Source organism: Drosophila gunungcola, chromosome 3R (assembly GCF_025200985.1).
Source record: "Drosophila gunungcola strain Sukarami chromosome 3R, Dgunungcola_SK_2, whole genome shotgun sequence".
Taxonomy (NCBI): Eukaryota; Metazoa; Arthropoda; class Insecta; order Diptera; family Drosophilidae; genus Drosophila; species Drosophila gunungcola.
In genome coordinates, this window is record NC_069139.1 from 2,615,501 (window position 1) to 2,640,602 (window position 25,102).

General features: G+C 35.3%; 1 protein-coding gene across 5 annotated transcripts in view; it reads right to left on the minus strand.

Moving 5' to 3' along the window:
- The window catches only part of LOC128258519 (furin-like protease 1), a 143,642-nt gene extending 118,790 nt beyond the window's left edge, over positions 1 to 24,852 (minus strand). The window contains exons 1-2 of one of the 5 annotated variants that reach the window (XM_052990177.1): positions 24,182 to 24,852; positions 12,197 to 12,252 (exon numbers count right to left, since the gene is read on the minus strand). The gene's annotated coding sequence lies outside the window, so the exon portion shown is untranslated. Of the gene's footprint in view, positions 1 to 12,196; positions 12,253 to 22,665; positions 22,690 to 24,181 lie in introns of those variants that run through there. The other 4 variants (XM_052990168.1, XM_052990184.1, XM_052990201.1 and 1 more) reach the window with 4 other exon arrangements.
- Between the last annotated feature and the right edge of the window lie 250 nt (positions 24,853 to 25,102).

A 25,102-nucleotide genomic window follows, 5' to 3' on the forward strand; every position in this document is an offset into this window, starting at 1 on the left:
GCGAAACATGGGCATCTAATTAAGGTGGCAACACCTCTAACAACCTTGCTCCCATTTCCACACACACCTACACCTGATGATGGAAATGCGGGACTCAGATAAATGAAAAGTCGGCACAAAAAGGTGCATAAGCCAGTTTAGTCGAGTTTGGACAGAGGTTCGCCGAGTTACGCTCTACTAATTTCTAGTTTAATTATTTCACATTTTCACAAAGTAACTGCGACTACAGCGACAGCTAGTATGCAATTCAAGTGCAGCGGGAATTTGTGGCTAGGGAATTACGAGCATGAGATTCTCGTGTACCTTTACACACACTCTCTCTCATCACTCCCAAATTGCATGAAATTAGTAATTACGCGCTAAAATAATGATTACCTGCCATGCAGTACAACTAACAACGATGCTTAAAATAGCATTTAATTGAGCTTTCGTCAAAAGGCAGGGTGGTATTTTGTGGTCATAGGGGTAAATTAAATAATAATAGAAAAAGAAAATTTACCAAAAATTTAGAGTATAGAAAAAGCTTTAGAAGTTAAAAACTTCGCATTACTTTTTTGTTGTTACTGCTGGCTTTTTAGGGTTAAATTTGTATCAAATAATAGTTCTTTCATTATGGATTGTGTTTGTTAAATAGCTACTGAGATCATATGTTATAAATTTAATCTCTCATGACACACCATGTTAAGCTATAGACACAACTTCAAGCCGTAAACGATTATAACTGAATGAACAGAGCGGAAAACCAGAAAAACACCATGAAAATTCCATTACCAACACATTCTACACACACTTGGAAAAATTATGTCAGCTAGAATACAATATTTGAAGATAAGATTGAACAAATCTTTTCAAAAAAAATATAGTAATGTACAAATCTAAGCAAAGGTGAAAAATTTTAAAGAATTCTTTAAAAAGGTTTTGATTAAAATAAATCAGATAAAAAGTTATTTAAACTTGAATCCTTAACTAATAAAAACAAATAGAAAACATTTAATGGAATAACCTCAAGTCATCAGAATTTTATTTAAGTGTTTCGTTCCGAATTGCGTGCGACCACAAACAATACGGGAATTAATCACACCTGGGACACTAAAATGTCACACATGTCAACAATGCGGTGCGGTTCGGTTCGGACGTTTGGCCCTGAATGGATTTCTAGTGCGTGTTTGCGTCTGTTTTCGGTTCGGCAAGGAGAATTGCAGAGTGAACAGCAGCATTTTCCTTGCCCTAGACGCTTAATATTGTTTTCAACAGCCGCTTATTAGATTTTCCCTCGCATTTTCCCTCTCAGCTATGCCCACATCCCGCCATAATATTCCACAACGCGCACAGGTTGACAAAGTGCGTTGTCTGAGTTTTCTGCGCTCTTCGGTGTCGTGGGTAAATCGCAATGTTTATTGTCAACAGCCAAAGGTGCCTCAAGTGGCATTTTCCACGGGGGAGATGGGAGATAGGAGTGTCTGCCACGTTGTTTTGGCCTACGGCCCTGCCAAGCTCTTCAAAATTGTACGTGTTCAGAAGCGCCAGGCGCCATCTTCTTCGAGTTGCCAGTCGGAAACCAAAGGAGGTACAGTAAACGATCGTAGAAGAGAACAAATAACAGTCAAATATGCAGCAATTTATTTTATTGCGAACTATTAAATAAATATACCATAATTTAATTAATATTAATTATATTTCCTACTCGGCACTGATATCTTTATCGCATCAATGTTCATTAAATAATGTAGCTTCATAGTTCTTTCTTTTTCTATACAATATTTTTAAGTAAATTGTAATTATCCCTTTGTATTACAATTATTTTATGAATTGATTGAAGAAAATTCAAAATACGAATGTTTATACTTCCTAATGTTTAAAATATTAAACATGCATTTATCGCAATGTTCAGTAAATTTTCGAATTTTACTTCAATATTTTAAAATAGTTTAATCTTCTAACTATCTATTTAGGGATTACTCTAGTCATTGCCTACTGCTCTTCCGCAAAGTCTTTCAGGAGTATATTTCATTATATTTCCAAGACTTTCCAACAGTTGAAGGCTTGGGGGCTTCTTTTATACTTTACACTTGTCTGGACATTTGATTAATGATCCTTACGTGGTCGAGCTCCTTGTGTTGTTGCCACTTGAGGTTTTCCCTGGCCATTATGAATGTATTCATTGTCATTCCTAGAGTTTTCATATGCTCCTCCCAAGGCTTTTCCACTCTAATTAAGTTGGCCGCTGCATGCTTTTTAATCCTGGCTATTTCACCTCGAAAGGGTTGCTCATTCAGGAACCATGTCTCAAGTGAATGTTGAGTGGTTTCCTGTCACGCCAACTTTTATGTTATTTTATGTGTCTGGCCATCCCACTCTCTTTGTTTTCTCTTTTCTGTTTACTCTTAGTCATTGCCGGTTGCTAAATGAATTTCCTCTTTTTCGCAATCAATTGTTGTACGGAGCTTTATCTTATCTCCTGATAAACGTAAACAGGCGCATACACATGTACACAAATTTTGTTAATTATTTAACACAATTTGTATGATTGCCAGGTAATTAGCTTATTGTGTTTCATCAATAAGGGATTGTAAGTTTAATTGATCGTTCCATTAGCAAAATGTGAAATTTCGCTGTTAATGAGTTTTTCACATCAATCATAAATATTTTGTGATTTAAGTTTGTAGATAAAAGGGATGGAAAGAAGAGGGGAAAGAGGAAATTACCACTTAACAATGCTCACATACTTTTCATTACATTTAATTACTGCGAATTATGCATTGAGTGCATTTTCTTTTACAGAAAAATGTAATGGAATAAATGGGAAGATGGAGCTTACCAATATATTATATATAATCTAAAAAATCGAGTTATAATTTTGTTACAGCCTAAACTTCTTCCTTTCTATTTATTTTTGATTGGCGTCGCTCAAATCCCTTGAAAAAATACGTAAGACCTCTTATCATATGAGAACGTCATTAGTAAACAAAAAATTACGAAAATACAATACACAAAGCAAATAGAATTGTGGCGCCCTGACAACCGAATTTATATAGAAGCAAGTAAACAGGTGGATGCAAACATAGCTAAATAAATAAGCCCCATTAACAAAGTATAAAATTGAATCAAATTTATTCAACATTTTGATGAAAAGAAATCAATTTATGATACATTTTATTGGTCAACCGCGCGTTCACGAAAATAATGTCAAGGCTTACCGAGTTACTCACAAACGGAGTTGGCTCCACTCAGCTTATCTATGCCCAACTTAATTGTACAGTTTGTATTTGGTTTTTGATAAGCGATGGCATTTAATTGCGTTCTGTGCGCCAGCGACCAAAACAAATGCATAATAATTATTAATGATAGGGGAAAATGAATTTTAGTTAAGTTCGTGTGTCTGTTTTCGTTTGTTTACCTACCTTCCTGTTTGCACTTTGTGGCATTAACATGACGTCTCTGAGAGAATTTCGCAATAAATCATAAATAAATAAATGAACAAACTAAGTGGAGGAGGACCATAACGACTGGACTGCAATTGCACCTGATCTGTGCACTGAAGCATCCAGCTGGAAGAAAGTAAATTTTCGTTGAGAGCCCTAAATACTCACTTTTACCCACAATCAAAAGAAAGTTCGCAGCGGAAATTGTGGGGTGGGAAGTTAAATGTATTTTTAATCTTGTTAAAAGGCCAAAATGTGACCAAAATATTGCATTACGAAATAAAACTCACGCAGGTGTAAGCATATTTAATTTGAAAGGAAAATTAAAATTATTGAATTTCAATTAGATTTTATTGATATTATATTAATTATAAAGCAAATCACTCATTTTCAGCACTCTACTTATATATTAAGTGCTTGAAACTGCTAAACATTTGGGCAATTGCCACCGCTGAACGATTTTTATGATAAAACCCGATAAGAACACTCAATTTTGACGAAAAAACTTTGCCCGGAAAATGCCGCTCATTAAACACGTCAAAAGGCAATTTGTTGTCACATTTTGACGAGCATAAAACAATGAAATCAAAGCAAAACAAAGTCAAATCACAGCAAGTTAAGGACACGCAATATCTAAGATTAAATGCACCACATTACGATGAGTAGAAAGAAAAAAGTCTGAGATTTTTGTTCCGTTCATTCGGAGAACATCCTTTCTTTTCTTTTTTCCTTTTTTTTACTTCTGCTGACCAGTTCATCTTTCTTGAGTAACACAAAAATAACATGAGCCCAAGTTTCCTTTAATTCTGTTGTTGTCAATGGCGAAAGAAAAACTTTCAACATAATAATAAAAATTTCATGCCTGTAAGGCTCTTGACTCTCACTCCATTTGCCATACTCTTCTTCACTTTCTCCCTTTATCTTTTCTTTTTTTTTCCCCCCTATGTGTCGAACCTCTTAACATTTTCAGACGCCTGTTTTTAGGGGTTGGTGGGCGGGTTGGGAAAAAGTTAGGGGCGGAATACAATGTTAAAGCTGCTTAAAATCCTGATTACATTACTTTACTTGGCTGCCAATATATGTATTTGTACAAGTATTGTCATTTATAGATATGCGACAAGCAAAACGTGCTGCGACCATAGCAATGGCGACAAACAACAACAAAATCATTAACTATGTGCCATATGATGTGCAAAATGTTGCAAAATAAAATAAAATTCCAAAACCAAATTAAGTAGGAATGAGCGAGAGTAAAAATTGATTTGAAGATTCGAAACTCATGTACCTATGGAAAGTGTTTTTAAAACTTAGGCAAAAGAAAATAAGTTTACTTTGTTTTAAAAACATATTTTAATTGTGTTATTTGCAAAAACAATTATGACAACAATAATTATTAAGAATAAATCAATAGTTTTTGTTCAAGAAAAATGTTTTAAATTGTGATTATAAAATATTTTTAAAACTAGTTTTAAAATAACCTTGAAGGATTTTTATTTTTTCTTTTAATAAAAAACCTATATTCCATTTTTAAGTGGTATTAAAATTCCTTATACACAAGTCGGCTTTGACTTGGTCATGGCTGCTGGCAGTTTGCTGCTCTTCTTCTGTTCAGCTGTTGTTATCATATAACCAAATAAATGAGCTTTTGGCCACAACGACAAAAGCCCAAAAGAACCCGCTAAAAGTCTGCGAATCGCCGAAGAGGAAGAGTACATGCTTGGCCTTTATTGGTTTAATATTCGCCAAAGTTGCTTTCGCCAGTTATTCCTTTCTATATGTCATTAAAGATATACTACTTAGGGAAACCATTCATATTTATGTGTGTGCCGATATATGTATGAGTGCGCCCTGTACATACTTATATACTTGTTAGGCGCTTGTTAGCCGAACTTTTTTTCGGTGCGATTAAGTTTGGTGATGCTTCGTCGCTGTTATCACATTTATTATGCCAATTTTGGCAAAGTTCCCTAGCTGTTGTTATATAAGAAAGTTAAATTGCGTAGAAATTCAAGTCGCGTCGGGTATCCATCTTCCCTTCAATTTGGTGCCCTTTCTTTCTATAGTTTATTTATTTTATGATGTGCATGTTGTTGATTTTTATTTTATTAGACCTTCTTGTGTCATCTGTCCCTTTTTTGTGCTTTTGGGTGCGGGATTTGCGGACTGTTATTCTACCCAAATTGTGGCCAATGAATTTTCTTGGGTTGCTCTCCGCAAAATTAGATTATTTCCCTGATTTTATTTGCCTTTAATTAGTGACCTTAAGTTTCATAAGAGAAAACCAGGGAAAATAGCTTTAAAAAAAGCTTAAGAGTATTTACTAACTAACAAATAAATGAATCGCTAAAATATTCTTATGAAATACATGTATATCCCTTTTGAAAATACATTCCTTAAATCACCCGTAGTACATTAACCACCAACTCCCTTTTGGTCCCCAAAAATTGTTAATTTTGCGTAGCTATCTCTTGGTCCCCTCAAAGGATTTTCGGGATTTTCCATCTGCCCCTTTTTATGGGTGTTAGACTTGGAAATTAATTCTGGTTTCGTTTTGCCTTGATTTTGTGATTCTTTATGGGCAACCTCCCAAGGAAAAAAAAAGGGAAATATGTTTTGGGTTTCGTGGGAGTGTTTTATGTGCGAAATTAATTTAGCAACGGATTTTCCTATGGGTTAGTTTGGGATCGCATAGGAAATGAGTGTGGCTATGGGCGAGGAATTTTAATTTAGTTTAGCCCGCTTAGCTTGGGTCTGCCACCATCGACTTTTTCAAGGAATTTTGGGCTATACATTCAGTGTGTGGCTTTGGACTCATCTCATTACTGCTCCATAATTACCCTACCTGAGTTGGAGAAAGCAACTAAGCATGTAATTTACCAGGGTAAGCAAATCAGAAGCCCATCTACCAGCCCTTCGAACAAAAGCAATTAAGACAGACTCTTGGTGAAGGCGCCTAATCAAACATTGGGAAACTGTGAGAGTGAGGGACATGAGAAACGATTATTCGAAGTGTGCTTCTTTAGTGGAAAATTCTCTCGCCTCGGAGAACAAACTCCAACCACACACTCGCACTCGCATCGCAAAATTTTGCAATGGGCACACGCAAAATCCTTAATTACATCCGTTTTCTGTCTGCGCGTGTATCCGGCGGAGTTCGGGGATTTCACGGCGCTTTTGGGGGAACGTCGATAGACCATAGAGCATAGTTCTCGTGGAAAAACCACAGGGAAAAACACGTGGCTAAGTGAACCGCAATGCACAGCCAACTTCTCTAGTCACGTCGTGATGTGGGTATGTGCCTGCCTTCTTCCTTTGCTTCTCATCATCAATGAAAGGAAAAGATACCGACCAGCACCCTCTTCATCATAGCGAACAATTGCAGTCGGTTGTCAACCAGCTGTCCACAGTTTTTCCTCGCTTTTCTTTTTGCCGCATTTTTCGCACGTGTTGTCTGAGTCCAGTCCGTTCCGTTCCCACCCTCTATTTGAGTAACTCCCCCTGTCTTTGTCACCTTACCACCGGTCGGTCATCTGTTCTCCTCCCTTTTGTTTTTTTTTTTTGGTGTATTTCCTAAGGGTGGCACTGTGGGATGACCTTTTCCAAATACTCCCCCACTGACTTTATATGATTAAACTACTTAATTTTCTTCGGCCCTTCGTTATTGCTAAATTAGTACAGACCAGACATGTCATTTCATAAACTCTTATCAGAAATCCATAGCTAATTGGATTTCAACATACATTTTATGGGTTTTCTTGGAAAACAGGGTTTGGTCCCTGCTGATAGCACAGGGTTTCTTTAATTAAAAATTAGGAATGTGCATATGGTGCAGTGACAGGAAAAATTCTGAGAACTACAACAAAAAGTGGGTTGTATCCCAATTAACAGTTTTTTTTTTTTAACTTTTATATTTTTTTTACAAATATTCCCTATGTATAAAATAAAGTTTTTAAATATCAAAACCGAATAAGTAGCAACTTGAGTAAGAAGATTAACTACTGAGTGTTAAACTCTATTTAATAATTATTATTATCCTTATTAAAATTTATTTATTTAACTGTAAAATTATAAAGATAAATAAATGGTAATTTAAACTGAATGAATTTAAAATTAATTATGCAAATTGAAAAAAAATGCAAGCAACTAGTTTCAAAGTCGAGACTCAATCGTTAATTTGCATAGTATTTTAATTGATTAGTTGGATAACGAAAGTTCTTTTCAGACACAAAAAAGAATTTTCTGTATTATATTTATATCGCAAATTGCATTTAAACCAGCGCAAATCAACAGTTCATTATTTAAATTAACCGAAAGAAAACTTCCGCTAAGAAAAAAAAACACAAACATAACCGGAAAAACAAACAAAGTGAAACCACATAAATTAAGCGGGAATGCAGACCGAAATGAACCCGATCCCTTCCTATTTTTGATATGATTTACAGACAGGCCCGAAAGCCCCAAACTGGCCCATTCCCTGGACCCCTTTTTGAATTCCCGAACTTGCAAAGGAATTAGTTGACTCGAGCTTAACCCTTCGGGCGGTTAGGGGTTAAAGTGCGTCATTTAATGATTTCGTTATGATGAGACAAAAAGGGTCAACTTTTTAACGTGGTGAAACTGTAACTCTATAAATAACTCCCTTAATGTTTAAAATGTTTAAATTATTTTTCTTATTTATTCTAAAACTTTTATAAAATGTGTATCCTTTGAAAACTAGTAAAATATAATTGAAATTTTTTAAACAGTCGTTAAAATATTATATGTATATCAAAACAATATCTTTACTGTATTGTTTAGAAATCCCAAAATACCCTTTAAAAGTTTAGGGACTAACTAATTAGGCTTACATACAAATTGTTCCCTCCAACTTTTTTTGGCTTTTTGCACATTATCAAAATGCCTAGACAACCACTAATAATGACGTTAATTATGTCCGTTATAATAATTAACCTAATCATTATTATGAATATGTTTATGATGATGATTTTGGCCAGCGGCCAAAGGCCCAAACATTAGCATTTGATTTGTTTTTATTTGCCTTTGCTTTCCGTGAAATCTTTGCTTTGATTTTGGAATTTATTCCCTCAATTAATGGCGGAAGACTTTCCGTTGCTCTTAAAAGATGAATACAGTTTTCCTAAATATTAATGGCAAATTTTCTGTTTAAAAAACATTTTGCAATTGCCAATTTCGTATAGTTAAGTGGCAATGTAATTAAATGCGCAAGAACATTTTAGAATACCAATTGTTGTTGTTTAATACAAACTTCATTTATGTTTGTAACAAGAAATAATTGTTTTCTGTAATCTTTGTAAATTTTTTTTTTTGCTGACTTTTATAAAAGTTGTTTTGAGAGAGCTAGTATTTTAATGTTTAATTTTTAAGTGCTCTGATAAGACTTAGAGATTGCTTTTGGACTGAAAATTTATTTATGTGGACTGGTTAAGTGGCTTATTTGAGATACATTTTAATAAAAGGCATTCTCTTTTTTTTGGTCAGCTCTTAATGATATCATTTTTATCTGTTCTGTTTTGCTGGTTATAATTTATTTATCTTAGACTTTATTCGTTATATATTTTTATAAAAAGTCTTCTTATTCATGCTAATTTATTTGTGTTGGTCTGCATGTTTGCTACCATTAAGTTGCTTTGCATTTTCTTTGTATAATTTTATCTTTATAATTTGCTTGATTTATTAACCCTTTAAGAAGCCTCAGCTTACATTAGGTAGGTACCTTCTTGGTAGCCAACAAATAAAAAAGAAATATATTATAGAAATTCCGGTATTTTTGGGGTACTGGGCTGGTTTTGCTTACTTTTGTTTGTACACCTTAGGAACTGATCACCAGTTAGCACATGTATGCTAATTCCCAGCGGAGTCAGAGTCTGGGCCAAAGATCAGATGACAGCCAGTGAACGTTATCGCTCTCAGCCTTCATGTACCCCTATCTCAATCTGCCCCTGCGTTCGTATTTTGTATCTGTATCTGTTGTATCTCGCAAGCAAACAAAGTTCATCGACATCGACATCATTCTGACGACACTGGCAGTCGAGTGTGAGATTCGGTTGGTGTTGAATTTTACACTTCATTCTTGTTGCGAGCAAAGAAAATCATTTTAGCATTTTAATGGTTCAAATGTCCTCCTTTTTTCCCGTTCGCCTGTTCCCTGAACTTTGGCAAACAAATGCCAAATGCATTCCCAGTATAATGTGATATGTGAGCGAAATCGCGGGATGCAAAGACGCAAAGGGTGAAACCCACCAACCACCAGGGAGTGTGTCCAACAACATCTTAAACCAAGTAGAACAAATATCATTTACAGTTTTTGACCCACTTTTATTTCAGCTCCTTTTTATGAACCGCCATTGGCGATGACGACAACATCAGCAACGTATGCATTTTGATACCCCGCGTTGGTGGGGTATATAATTGTATTTTTAAGCTTTTTGTATGGCTAATAAAGGCAAAACTTCTTTGAAGCATTGGTAATTAATTATTTCAAAATTTATTAAATAACTAAATTTATTAAATAACTAAATAGATAAACACACAAAAACATGACATGATTTATTAAATTGGAAATATTGGATTATTTATTTGAAATTATTTTGGATGTACAAAAACGGGAACAATTACAAATTAATAAATACAAATAACCATGTCTATTTATTTTGAAATATTTATTTATTATTTATTTGAAATTGTTTTGGATGCACGAAAACTGGGAACTTTTACAAATTAATAAATACAAATAACCATGTCTATATATATTGAATTTATAATTTAATTTAATTTATAAGTTGACTAAAATAAATAAATAAGTTGGCTAAAGTTCTATAAATTGAAATAAAAATTTAAATGTTGATTTCGCTTCCCAGGGAGTGGTGTATTATAGAAACTTATAAGCAATGACGAGCTAGAAATTTTTTCATTTTATTATAATTTTAGATCAACTAGTAACAAATGTGGAGTTTTGTTGAGAACGATCTAGTCGACACCCGTTTCTACAGCGATTCCCCACTTCGCTCGCCTATGAATATAATAATAAAAGTGAATGCGATTTTTTCGCTCCTTCCCCTCGTTTGCAGCGCTCTTTATGCATTTATGCTGAGGAGAAAACCAAGTCCTGGTGATGGGGAAACGACGTTGCGACGCGGCTTACAACAGTTTTTTGCTGGCTGCCGGCTGCCGTTGGCTGCTGACGACATTTGGTTGCGGGCTGTCGGCCTGGCTATTAAATTTCAATTATTGTTACATTTTTCACACACCGCACACGCAGAAGACGCCAAGGAAATGGCAATGGGAAAAGCGGCCAACGAGAATGGGAAATGAAAATGGAAATGGGTGGACTGAAACTGAAAATGAAACTGAAAATGGAGCTTTTTTATTGAAGCGCGCCGCCGCCGCTTGACAATCGCAATTCATTTAATTTCCAAGTGAGACACGAAAACACTGGGATTGGGGAAAACCTGCAATTATCGACAGGTGCAGCAGGTGAGCAGCAGCAGTTGTTGTTGTTGGGGATTAATTAATCGCCTAAGTGAATCAGACCCCTGCTGAGCACACACACACACACCTGGTAAATTAGAGGCGTGGCAGCCAATCAGACGACGATTTCTGCACGGATCCATCATGCTGATTCCGGTTGTCAGAAACAACCAAGGCAAGAAAAAGGGTTTACTCTTGCTCATTGCTGTATTAGGGCTGGCGGAATTGAAACACCTCAATGGCATTTTAATTGCAAAACTTTGTCGGCCGCAAAAGTAGCCATAAAGTAGTAAAGATTACAGAACCAACGATTACCATTCACATTGAGCTGGCTTCCGGTTTAGATTGGTTTGGTTAGATTATTTCAAGAAACTAGCAGCCTAAGTATTATCAAAAACGGATATTACATTTAAATACTTTATATATTTCATTTTACAACGTATTTTAAATTACAAAATACTACTATCATCGAAAATACTCAAACAAATTTAGTTTTTTTATTCTAATGATTTAATAAAAATGTTAAACTCTGCCCTTTTTTGACTGCAGTTGTATGTATAATCTTTCCCAATTTATTTCCTTCGGTAGCAGCTCGATCGAGCGTAAAAAGGTGAAGTCAGCCAAAGGCGGAGAGCGAAAAGCAGTTAGCCTATAAAACGTAGACTGCTATCTGAACACTTGCAGATATATAACCCGATATGTGAGTGCACACGGCAGAGTCATAAAAGAAAAACGGTCGAAGAAGCCGAGCTAAGCTTGCTGACATGTAGTTTGGCCCAGTTGACGCTGCAAGTTGTATTTGTAGTTGCAGTGGCAGTTGCAGTTGCACTTGCATTGGCAGTTGGCGTTCTTCTTTCTATATTTATGTAATTTATACCAGTCGGTGCTTCTTCATCCCAAGTCTTATTTTATGGCAGCAAGTCAAGGAATTTAGTTCGGGCAAATAGGAAGGAGAATGCACCATGCGGTTAAAAAGTTTCATTTATGCTAGGCATATCAGATGAGCGCTTCAACTAAACTATTTTACTGCGATAAAAATCGTAAAACCATTGAGAAATATAGGCAGAGTAGACTTGATTTTACAGCTAATTTGAATCCAATCCGAAGCACTTAATAAGCTAGTTTTCAATTTGCATTTTGCAAAGAGCTTCTTATCCATGATCTTTAATCACCATTTTCAGAAAACGTTTTACAACTTATCTTTTAAATTGAATATTAAACCCCTTACTAACTCCAGAAATTAAAGCAATAAAAAACACTTGACTAAACTAAACTAAAGTATTTACCGGAAAATGCTGCGATTCAGATGCAATTTATTCCTTAATGCAAATGACAAGCTTACCTGCAAAGAAAAAGAGAAGAAGAAAAATACATTAAAAAGCCAGCCAAGTAAGAGAGTTTAGAAATGGGGATGCTGAAATGAAAACAAATGGAAAACAGCAGAAAAAGCACTGACTGCTTCTTGGCTAATAATGTATCCAAGAAATGCAAGAAAAAGTTTTGTTGGAAAAGAAAGCAAACTGGCACACACACACTCAACTCCTCTAATTAGGTTGAAGAGAAACACTCAAGGATTATACGATCCCGACGAAGTGAAATTTTTTTTATGGGCTTTTTGCTTATCGCGAAACATGTAATTTAACTAAATATGGATACATGAATAAATTCAATGGCAGCAAAAACTAAGATAATGCCGGCGATGCTGGCGCAAGTTTAAGTAAACCGAATACAGAAATACGCTTTAGAGGCTAGCAAAAACATGTTTTTTAACAATGTAGAAAAACACTAAAAAGGTTATATTAAAAAAAAAAGGTTAAAAAGGATATATTATAGATAAAATTTGTTGTTTGATATTAAACAAATTCTTCCAAGAGCTATAACAATTGTTATTATTTAAATTTTTAAAATATTTCTTCCTACAAAGTGGATACTTTTTGGTCCAAAAATAATAGCTTTTAGCAAGGGTATATGTAGAAAGGAACCAGAAACGAGGACAAACACTGATATTATCATAAGGGAAACGACTGCAAGCGGGGATAAAGGAAGGAGAGCCCAAAGACTTGGCCAAACAAAGGCATATTTAAATGTTATTCTGGCCAAAGATTTGGAGAGAAACGCTGAGGCACTTGCAACGTCTCCGACGGCAGCAGCAACCTCGAAAAGCTCGCAACTGGCAACTCCTTTTGGGCTGTTAATTTGCCAAAGAATTGGCAGATAGCCAGGCCAGCGGAGAGACCAAAAGTCGACCCCTTAAGAGCAATGGAAGCTAACAAGAAAATATTCCAAGCTAGACGTGATGACGACGATGTTGCATTGCTGGGGCGAAGATCTTGTTGCAGTTGCATATTTTGGCGTTGCACGTTTTGCTTGTTGCTGCTGCTGTTGCTATTGCTGCTGTTGATGTTGCTGTTACTTCGCAACCCGCACTGTAAATATGCCAAAAGCCAGAGCCCGCAAGGCGGAGCAGTTAAAGCGGCCCCAGACACAATCATCCAGAGCCAAGGCTCATCCAGGGACTCCGACTATATCCCCTGTAGCACCCCTTTATCCTCCTTCGCCCTTTCGGCCATAAACGAGTTGATCCCCAACTCTGGCGGAATAACAAACATTTCAAAAGCCAGACCCCAACTCCAAATACTGCAAAACTTGATTTACAAAAACAAGCAGCGCGTAGGGATAGAGCGCTCTGGCAAACAACAATAAACTATAGATACTCTATTCCCTTTAAAATCGTTAAAGACTGTTATATTAAATAATTTTGTAATAGCCACATATTTTTTAACAAACTTTGTAATCTGAAAAAGAATACACTACGCACTTATATTTTGAAAATAAAAGCAAAAAAAAAGGTATATAACAGTTAATACTTTTTAAATCCTATTAAATTTAATAAATATCTTCTTAATATCGGCATATTTCTCTAACTAACTTGGTTGTCTAAAAGAGAATACACTAAACATTTATATTTTATATCAAGTATACATATCTTAATTTAAAAGCATGGTAAATAAGATGTACTACACACTAGTTAACTCGCAAATTAATTTCAGGAAACAGAACAAAAAACAAACAGGACAGGGTCTTAAAAACATGAATGTTAGAAAATCCTTTTTTAAATTGTTCAACACCTAAAGTTTCTATATATTTAATAGGTTTTTGTTTTGTTTTGTTAATGACCTTTTTCACCGCTTATTACACTAAAATAAATACTTTTCAAAGGAAAACAATAAAAATAATAATATTATTATAACCTACAAAACTGATATACCCTAGCTCCGTAGCTACTGCAACATCACAAACAATCGACAACTTTGAAGCCGGCGCTCCGTAAAACTGGTTCCAACTGGTGGCCCCCTTGAAAAAAGTGACGCCGCCTTAATCCGGCATTCTTTTGGCCAGTTCGTGATTAACTGTTGAGAGGTGGAGAGCCAACAATCGACGGGGATGGATTGCGGCGGAGGAAGGGACTTCCGAAGAGACCAGAAGAGATCGCCTGAGATTCGATGCATGTAACTCAATCGCTGGCTGAGATCATTAGGCTTTTATGTTGCGGTCGTTTGTTTTCTTTCCACAGCCCAGACTACTGACTTGTCTGCCTTTGCTGACTGCTGCTTAAAAGTCGATTTCAAGTTCAGACAATGGGTAGTTTTGAGAGCCAACTCTGATTGATGCCGCTCATCAAAAAGTCTGCGAAAGAGCGAGGAATTGTGGCGCTGCTCAGACGTTTAAACAAAAGCCATGGCCCCAAAAATCATCCGCTGCCAAGTTGGCTAAGTAGTTTGCTGGCGTTTTGGTCATGACCGAACACATTTTTTGGTGGGGCCCCCCACATACACAAGAATTCCTCATTTACTCCTTTGCCAAAAACTAATGACCACAATTTTCGGGGCGTTTTTCTTCACTGAAGGATTGATTTTTTGGTATATGTATGTATATTTTCGAAAGGCACAGGCACAATGAATGGATGGACTTTGGCTGGCTTGATTTGATTATTTGCTCGGCGACGGACAGCAGCCACGAAAATCAATTTGTGTTGCCATCCTTTTCTGAATTTGGTGTACGTGACTTCGAACTGGAGTTGGTATAATATGGAGTAAACTAAAGGAGGAGCAGTGGAAGACGCAAGTTTGCAGAAAAAAAAAACAAAATAAAAAAAAAACTGCTTAGGAAGATGAGTAAATATGAATTATCTCAAAAATAGGAACTACAATACAAGAACAAGAATTTTGAAAAAGCCAAAAGAGATAACTTAGAGTCAGATAAACTAAAGAAGCTATTCAAATATGAGTAATATAGTTGGCAATAAGCTTTTAAAAATTTCAAGTGTTATACAAATTATATATATAATTTTTTTAATGTTTTAAACTTTAAACAGTTTTAAAAGACTGGCCTCTTTTCGACCCCTGGAAAAAGAAGCCGAAGGCAAGTTCATGACCGCATTAATCAATTCATGAACACTGGAGCCCTAAAAAGACAGGAAGTTCAACAAACCAAATGATGTGTTCTTTTTTTTCGTCACTCACAGTGTTCACAGCACAGAAAATTATCATAAAATTTGAAACAAATTAAAACCAGTCACAGAGTCAACAAAAAATCGCAGTGTGTCATTGTCGATTGTGAAGCAAGCTCATTGGAAGATAGGGTAAATGGCCAAACGCTTTAATTGTTTTACTCGGCTGACCAGAAAGGTCACTCCTATACAAGAAGCTCCCGAAAACCGTGAAAATCCATGTAAATCAACAAAGCGCAACATAACAAAAAAAACAGGAAAACAGAGTGATTTTTCCTTTCAGTCAAAGTAGATTAAACTGGGGGTCAACGGAGCGGGTCATTTTCGGTTTGGTAACTCTTGCATTTCATTTTTGTCATGTCATAATGCCCAAGAAAATGTTCATCAACTTTGAATCAATTGAAATTGCCATCTGGTTTTTTAATCGTAATTATGCTTAATTATAATGATGCATACAAATTAATGACGTTCCAATTAGGCGGCAAACAGGCACAAAAATAAGGCATCAAGAGCGGACATAAGCAATTTCGGTAAAGAGGAAATAACATAAACGACAGGAGCATCAAAACCGAGTAAATTGATGCAAAATGTGAAATTAAGAAAGGGTGAAAAGGCAGAAACACTGTCATTAGTAGAAATGTGTATACACTTACAAATTATTTAAAAAAAAATACTTTCATTTCAAAAATGTTCTTAACAACCAATTAAGTGTTTACATGATAAAATCAATCTATCAAAGCATAGACGGTTTCAAAGTGAGAAAAGACAGAACCATAATGTCACTTTGCCCAATAACAACAATAGCAAAGAGGCTCTGCCCAGCGGGTAGATACATATACATATAAATATATATGAACGATATACATAGTTGATATATGTATATTTATATAATAGTGCATGCTGTGTCTACCGAGTTGACAACTCTTTTGACACCGCTGTGGGCGGGGCGTGGCAAAATGTCACGAGAGTTGCAAAAAAGTTCTTTACCCAGGGTGTATTTATACATTTAAACCCGACCTGCAATAAGCAAAGGCTTTCTGTGCATTTTTGCATATTAAAATAAATTTTATTATTATATTATACATCTTTATTTATTTATTACTTTATTAACTAAGTCAAATATTGATTAAATCAAACAATATTTTTTTTTAATTATCTTTATTTTCAAGAGTATTTTAAACGCTTTCTTTCTCTCATAAACTCGGGTCCTTCTAACATCGTTATGTATTAAAAATTTGTGCATAAAATTCACAATGATGGCCTTATCCTCTTAAGCAATTTGCCCTGTTCTCCTTCTCAGCATCTTTATGTTCAACGTTTTTCATCAGCGCATATTAACGATTATTATTATAAACGCCATTTGGAAAATGTTTGCCCTGGCTTGTCGCATTATTGTCAATACCGTGGCTCATTTGTGGATCTTTCGATTCCCACAATATGCTGCAAGCTCTCTCACATTTTTTATGATCCTATCAATGTCTGCATTAAAGTGTAGTTAAATTGCAACAGAGAGGTTGATGCACTATGGATGCTCCATTGGGCGTCAAGCAAAAGAAGACGAACATAAAAAGTATATTTTCTTCAACACTCACTTTAACTGCTGAGTGTTAACCAATTTACGTTCATAAGTTAATGGTTTGTTAACAGCTCTTACGGAATTTATTAGTCATAGCTTCCTTGCTAAGGACTTTTTTCAGTATATTTATATGTTACATTATTGAAATTCATTATATTTTAAATAAAAAACTAAAAATTTAAATTTAAAACCCATGTTTTTCTCTATTTATTTATATAAACTGACAGTTATATATAACTGACAGTTATGCTTCCACAAATTTCAATTTAAAATCACATAATTTCCGAGCGAAAAACATCTGTTAAGCGGCTGCCAATCACTGTGTGAACCATTTCTCTATTGCTTTTCCGCTGCCCCAAATTATATTCAATATTTCAACTATTTTTAACTGCCCCACACCGCTCAAAAAAAAGCTATTTGTCTTGCCCATCAGGCCTCCACAACCCCCAGAAGTTTACAAAAAGACCCCCTAAATACGTGGAGAAAAATCTAGCTCCTTAGAAACTGCCGACAATCTTCAGAAATGGGCATTTTTCAAGTTTATTACTCGGGCATTCATCAATTGCAACACGAAATGAAAATGCACTTCAAGTATTTTAAACCAAAAAATGCCCAAACAATAAAGCTTTGAAAATAAAAAGGGAAAAACGAAATATAATCAAAGTTGAACGTCAAAACAAAAAGTGGGAGGTAGGTAGGTGGTGGGTTCAAGTGGTTTTTCGATAATATTGCAAATGGTTGGTGGGTTGGTTGGTCGATAGTGGGGTTTATCGAAACCTTTTGATTGAAAGCAACAAAATAAATGTAAACAAACCGCACCAAAAAACAAAAAAAAAACACAAAAAGGAAAACACAACCAACACACACATAGTGCAAGGGAGCCTGGCTAAGAACAATGTCATGCAATCAACTTTAGGCCAAGAGCAGCCAACCAACAATAAAATACAGCCAACGAGCAGAAGAAGCAGAAACAGAACGGACTGCAATCAGAAAACTAAAGCCGTCAGAAAGCAACAGGAGAAACAAAAACAATAATCAACATTTTTTATATGCGAGTGCTTTTCCCCCGCAAGGTGAACAGTTTACAGTTTTACCCTGTTTTCCTCCTCGCACATTTCATTTTCATAGTTTTCTAGCTGGCTCTTCGGCTTCTCGGCAGGTGAGAGATTAATGCGTATTACCAGACCCCCCTCGCTCTGGCCTGCTCTGTTCATTCTGATTGTTCAAGGTAACCCAAAGCTATGGCAATATGTCGATAGAATTTCAGCTTTTGTGGCTCTCATCGAGGCAAATTGTTGCGAAAAAGTTTTTAGCTGGTCAGGGTTAAGTTGATTGCATGGGCTTGGGGTTGTATGAATGTAACCGGAACAAATAATTCTGGGGAAAATTGATGTTGGAAGTACATTAACGCAATGACAGGAAATCAAAAATTCTTGGTACTTGGTATTTACACTATAGTGTCTATAGACAATCTACAAAGTTACAATGCAAAACCACAAGGAAAGTGTTGGAAGAGTTTGTTTAGCCATTGCTGACAAGTAAGGTGTCGCCATAAATAGTTTATAAGACAAATGACGGTAATAATAACAAAACTATACTGCTTTTAATAAATGTATTAGCGCTCAACGGTGAAAGAAAATTCGGTAACAAATTAATTATGAGTTTTAAGAACCGTTTCAATATTATGTCAATGCAAAGTTATAGAGAAATAGTCTTTCAAACATATCACTTTAACATTTGTTTTGTTTTTCTGCAAAGTGCTTAAAATAAGATTAGAGTACTTAAAATTTACCGCTGTACTTAAAATTTCTGTATTAGTAATAACAGGGTATAAATTCAATTCTATTGTTATTGGGAAATATGACTTCAAGCTACTTTTCATAATAAAAAAGAATACTTTAACTAATTTTGGTTTTAAATAAATTGTAATCAATAAAGTTACTTTATTTTGTCATAGATGTTTCTTAGTCTGCCCATTTTTTTAACTTTTAATACCTTTTCTGTGTTGCTGTTGTTACCGCTTTTAAGTTCTCTTTTGATTTCGAACCAAGTATCATTAGTATTACACTTTTTTTTCTGGTTTCCTGTCTTTGTTATGAGTTGCTTATCTAATTGAAAATACAAGTAACCCCTTTCAAAATCTTTTGTGGGTTATTGGTTATGGATCCAGCGTTCTCGCACAAGCTCACACTGAGTTAAATCCATAAATTTGCTGGCTTTGCAATTTATATTGCCCGTACATCCACATCTCACTTATACGCCTTTGTTTTTTGCCGGGTCAAGGTTGACAGAGCGCTGCGATATACTTTTTATTTATAAAGCAGTATAAGCTCCCAAAGTTGCCAAAAAAAAAAACAGAGCCGAAAAATTTACAGAGCAGCAAATATTAACTATGACATTTATGACACACTTTTCTTCTTGCTTTCTTGCAAGACAACGCCAACAAACAGCGAACAACAAATACAGTGGGCGACAACAAACAACAATTTATTGTCACGTGCCAAAAAATACAAACACTCACACATATAAACTCAAAAAATTGTATAACTTTGGCAAACAAGAAAAGTAAGTGAAAAACGAGAGAGAGAGCGGAAAATAAACGGGGAAAACAGCTTAGACAACATCAACTTCTTGGCAACTCTGCCGGAGTTTTCCAGATATTTACCTCCTCTCTTTTCCTGCCACCCAAGAAATTCCATAAATTTTGTGATTTCTCATAAATTTTCGTCTCTGCATTTTGCTTCCAGTACTTCTACCTACCCCTCTATTCTTCGCATTGTTCATATTTGCATATGAAATCATGTGTTAAAATGCAGAAGCTTTTTGAATATATTTTGGTGTGCAACATTTCTTCAACGTCGGAGAAATGGGGAAAGGGACAACTGGTTCTGTATGTAAACAAACATATAAACATACATATATTTTGCTACCAAATGTCAACTCGGTTGACTAAACAAAATGCACCGATATTTTTGCTAGGTTCTATTTTTTAAGGTAGTTGTATTTTAAAAAATTCCTTAGTTGTGCTTGGATCATAGAAAATAAGAATGATTTCTCCATTACTTAACTGACTTTGTTTTGGGTTTTTAACTGGGTTAAGACAATATCGTACAATCTTTAATATCGTACACAATAGCTAACATTTGCCTTTAAGAAAAATTGTAAAATGCCTGTGAAAACTAAAGAAAGAAGTAAAGAATTGCGCAAACAAAAGAAAAGTAGCTTAACTCTGGTAATTGAACCGAAAGAAACGCGAAATCTGCAATATCCGGTGAATTTGGATTACCAATATTTAGTTTTTTTGTGAGTCTACCTCCAGGAACTAACCAAATGAAAAACAAAAGAAATTTCTGCTGAGTCAAAGTGCAAATAAAGAGTTCAGCTCGCTTCAATTGTTACAACTTCTTTTTTTTTGCCAGTCTGTTTCTTATACTCGCTTATCTGCCACAAGCCTATTACAGTGTTGCCATTTTGGTCGATTGTTTCAGATTTAGCCATGTTCATTTAAAATTTTCATACCATTTCGATGAAATTCATTAGACCGAATATTTACTAATTATTTAAATTTAAGAATTGACTAGTAGCATTAAAACAAATATAATAATATGTAAAACATTTGTAAAAAAGGTTAAATATAAATTGAATACGTGTACGTTTTTCAGAACACTATGTTTATTCGAACTTGTTTGTTTATTTGCAATCATAGCTTTTTTTTGGTTTTCAAGTTTCGACAACACTGGTCTTCTAGGTCGGCACTTTCTAAGTGAGCTAACTTAACTAGGTGGTTCCGTTTTTGTTTGATTTTGTTTTCCTTTTTTTTGGCCGGCGACATCGCGGGAAATTTAAACCGAACCGAATAAACAACGGGAGGGAAAATACGGAGACGGAGTCGGAGTCGCGTCAAACGCTTTTCCGCCTTTTCAGCTATGCGTGGCACGTTGCCTCGCGCTCAAATTGATGAGAAAGGTGAGAAATTCGAGGGAACTAAACTCGAGATTGCACGACCCCAGACCAGAAAAGAAATCCGATTTTTCCTCCGTCTGAGTGTCGTCATTTTCCGGCTAGGCTGCGGCTTCGGCTGATACGAAGATGTGAAAAACCCCGGACTTGTGAAAGGCGCTGGTGTGAAAAGGTTGGTGGGCTGTCCAAATGAATTGCCCGTGTCGAAACAAGTTAACCTAATGGCTGACTAGCTGCTTTGCATACAGTTTTCACGGAATTTCCAATTAAATTTGCAATTTCTTAACGGACGAAAATGGCCAAAGTCTAAAATTTGCAATTCTCAAAGATCAAAGTTGTTTATATATCGACTTTGCTGTGTTTACTTTATTCCAAAAATAAGTGCAATCATGATTTACATAAAAACTTAATTTGAAGCTATGTATGTATATACACAAGAATTTAGAAACTAAAATTGTATTTTTTTTTATGAAAATGAAAATTAATTTCATTCTTTGGTTTGTAGTAACTAGGTTGTTTTAATATTTCTACAAATTAAGAGCATGCACTAACACATGTTGTATTTAGCGTTTTCTCAAAATTCGTTTTCTTAAAATATACAAATATTTAAAGGAATGATTTGTAAATTATTTCATCTGGAGCGTTAAATCATAGCCGTCTCAGTCCCTCTATCTCTTTTCTTAGTCAATTTTGTAGGCCTGGTCATGCTCAGATAAACAGTCATAGTGGCAAATAAACCATTTGCTGATTTATTCGCTATATTTGCCGCACCTTTCTTTGCTTTTCTTTGTTTCTACTTGGACACGCGCCAAAATACTTTGCTCAAGGCAGGCAAACACACACTTTCTGTACGTCAGTCAGTCGGTGAGCCCCAGTCATCCATCCCAGATTCTATATCCCATATCCCAAATCCAAGGAGGGTTCACTTTCGCCGTTCTTTTTCGACGAAAGAAAAACAAATATGGCTCAGAGCTCCCGCCCTAAAAATTGAGAAAAACTGAAGAATGAAGAATGCCGAATCCCGAAGAATGAACAAGCGACGCAATTCTTTCTACAGTTTCTTTGTTACTTGTCATGTATTCGAGTGAGTCACCCTAATGGGAAGAAACGCATGAGTGCGACGTGCCGCGATTGTTTGCGTTTTTTTGATGAGTTTGCTAAAATAAAACAATCGCGGTTCCTTCCGTGTCATCCGTGTAGAAAAAATACTTTTAGCTAATTTATTTGATATAAAAAAAAAACATTTTTTAATTGATTTTAATAACTACGTGATAAACAAAAATAAGCTAGAGCATTATGAATTTTTACAATAATGTAAACGATTTAGTAGCTGTTTTTTCTATAGAACCAGAAAATACTGGAAATTTCCTATATACAAAATACTCCAATACATTGTTTGTTTGTTATAAATAATCTTCCTTAATTTAAGAAAATTGGTGGATCATTTCTTATGGCTTTACACTAATTAGGTTTAATAAAAGGAGAACAAATCTTACAAATAACGTTGTGTGCACAAAGAACTCGGCCTTCCTTAAATGTAAACAAACTCAAAATGCATTTTTCAACATTTGCCGAAATGCTGGCCAAAAATAGATTCCCAAAGTATGGGAAAATATTCACGTTAAAACACATAACGCCAAAGTTGAACTCTAAAACAAAGATAAAAAAATAACCGAAGTAAATACAAAGCAATTTATATGTATACAAACCAGACAAATGGAAATATTTGCCATATGCCAACAGAAGAACAATACTAATTGGGTTTGATGTGTGGAGCGTAGAAACAGACATGAAACCGACGAAAATTCACACGCCTCCACACAACGAACAGAAACGAGAACGATTTTGCGGAGAAATGGAAAAAAGCGACGCACGTTGCAAAAATGCTTTTTGTTTTCTTTTCAAAATCCTTTCTGTTTACACAAATTCTTGTCTCTCTTGAAGTTCCTTTTTTGCCCCTCTTGATGTGTAATTTGTTTCTGTTTTAATTAGTGCTGAACTCTTGCAGGAGAATTTATGGGGGTGTGATTGGAATCACCTTCGGGCAGTGTTGTTTATTTACCTAAATGCAAATGAATTATTTCGATTTGCTTTGCCGGTTATTATTGTTTTTATTGGGCGAGCGAAGTGCGTTGGATGAGAAATCAAATTGAGAAACCCCGACGGCTAAAGCTCAGCGGTATTTCTCATTGTCCATTAAATCTTAGTTTTTAAACAAAACCGTAGATTGGCAAATTCGATTTACACAACAATTAACTAGCTAATTTATTTTTTAGCCCTATATTATAAGGTTCTTATATAATAAAATAAACTATTTGACAGATATTCATATAATTTCTACAATTTTATTGCATTCAATTAGTAAAACCTTATGTTTTATTTTTTTTAATTTACTATTTGACCAATTTAAGGATTCTAAATCAGAATAATCACAATTATTTTAAACAATCATATTCATTATGATGTTTACTAATTTTTAGGTGAAAAGTTCTAAAAAATATTCTGAAATTCAGTGTCATTAAATAATTTCAAGTTCTCAATATTCAATACACAGCAAATATTTATAGACCGTAAAGAACGCACAGTTGAACAGCCTTTGCAAGAATTTAAAGGCTGCAAAATCTCAATAAATTTTAAGAAACCAACAAAAATTAACTTTTACAACAAGAGAGATAAAAACAACAAATAAATCATAATTGGGAGGGGCAACAAAAAACATTAGGAAGATTAGAGCAAAGGAGAAGAGGCGATTAAAAGGCACAGGAGCGCTAAAGAATAGAAATTCTAAAAGTAAACTATATGCACGACTACCTTGCAACGCGCCAGAGCGAGATAGCTGCTAAAACCGGTATCACAAACAAACACACCGCAAAGAAAACGCGAAGAAGACACTCTATAAGAAAATAATGTTGAGCATTTAAACAAAAACAGAAAATGCGAAAACAACAACACTTTGCCCGGAGATAATGACTTACAAAGGCAAAAATGTAAAAACGCAACTAAGAGGGAGCGAGAGCAGTAAAAAGAGACGAATCTGAGGCGCAAAAGAGAAGTGGAGAACATGCAACAAGCTGCAGTAACAAAAAATAATCAACAACAAAGCCCGCTCGGTTATTTTTGTCATTAGATCAACTATTTAAGATATTTTTGCAATTGTTTTCGCACGAATTTCACCCACATTCGCGAATTCCACTTATTTATAAACAATTTTAATCGCAAGCTCACCTGATAACTAGAATTAGGCCTGCAACTTTAGATTAAATTGAAAATTTCAATTATTTTCGTTGGCTGTTTCTGTTGGCTTTGTTGTTGTTGTTAAATTTTAAGCGAAAGCAGGCAAAACAACAACATAAAATCACAAACACTTGCACGCACGCACGTCACACACACATTCGCACACACACAGGCACAGCTGAGACATAAACACACGGAGAGCAGAGACAGAGAGCGATAACTATTTTGTTTTCTGGTTTTTCACAATTTTAATTCCTCAGATTTCGAATGGCAACCATATTTCAATCCATTTAATTCGTTTCTTAATTCGATTTTGCCACTGTAGAACTGCGCCCGTTCAGTTGCTGTTTTGTTTTTAGTCCCCTCCTTGCTAATTTTCCTCGACTCGCGGCGAAAACATATGATTTTGTCGACAATCACGATAAGAACCACGGAGAAGGCGCGCTCAAACACCCAAGACAACCGTCAGTCTTGAAAATATATGTAAATTTAAATATAGAGGAGCTGTGATTATTGTTCGGCTTGTTTTATTTTGGTTTGTCCATATAGCCAATTTACCAGCGGCGACAAAAACTACTCGAAAAATCCGTAAAATCAGCAAACACGGAGCCGGAGCTGGCACGTCCGAACGTCGAAACGGCGAAAACGAGAAAACGGTGAAAACGAGTATAAAACTCAGAGAGCAGAGCTCTGCTCCCTGCTGCTATTTCTCTGCCGCAGCGCTGCCTCTCATCATCGTTTTCCTAACAGAAAGTTAAAATTATTACAGTAGAGGTGGAGAAACTTTATTAATAACGATGTTTCGCAGGGCATCATCTGGGTTATTCCATCTCTAGGGAACATTCAAACTTCTCACGAATAAATATAAATAAATAAAACTTAAAAAGATGTTTCTGGCATGTTTTGAAAAGA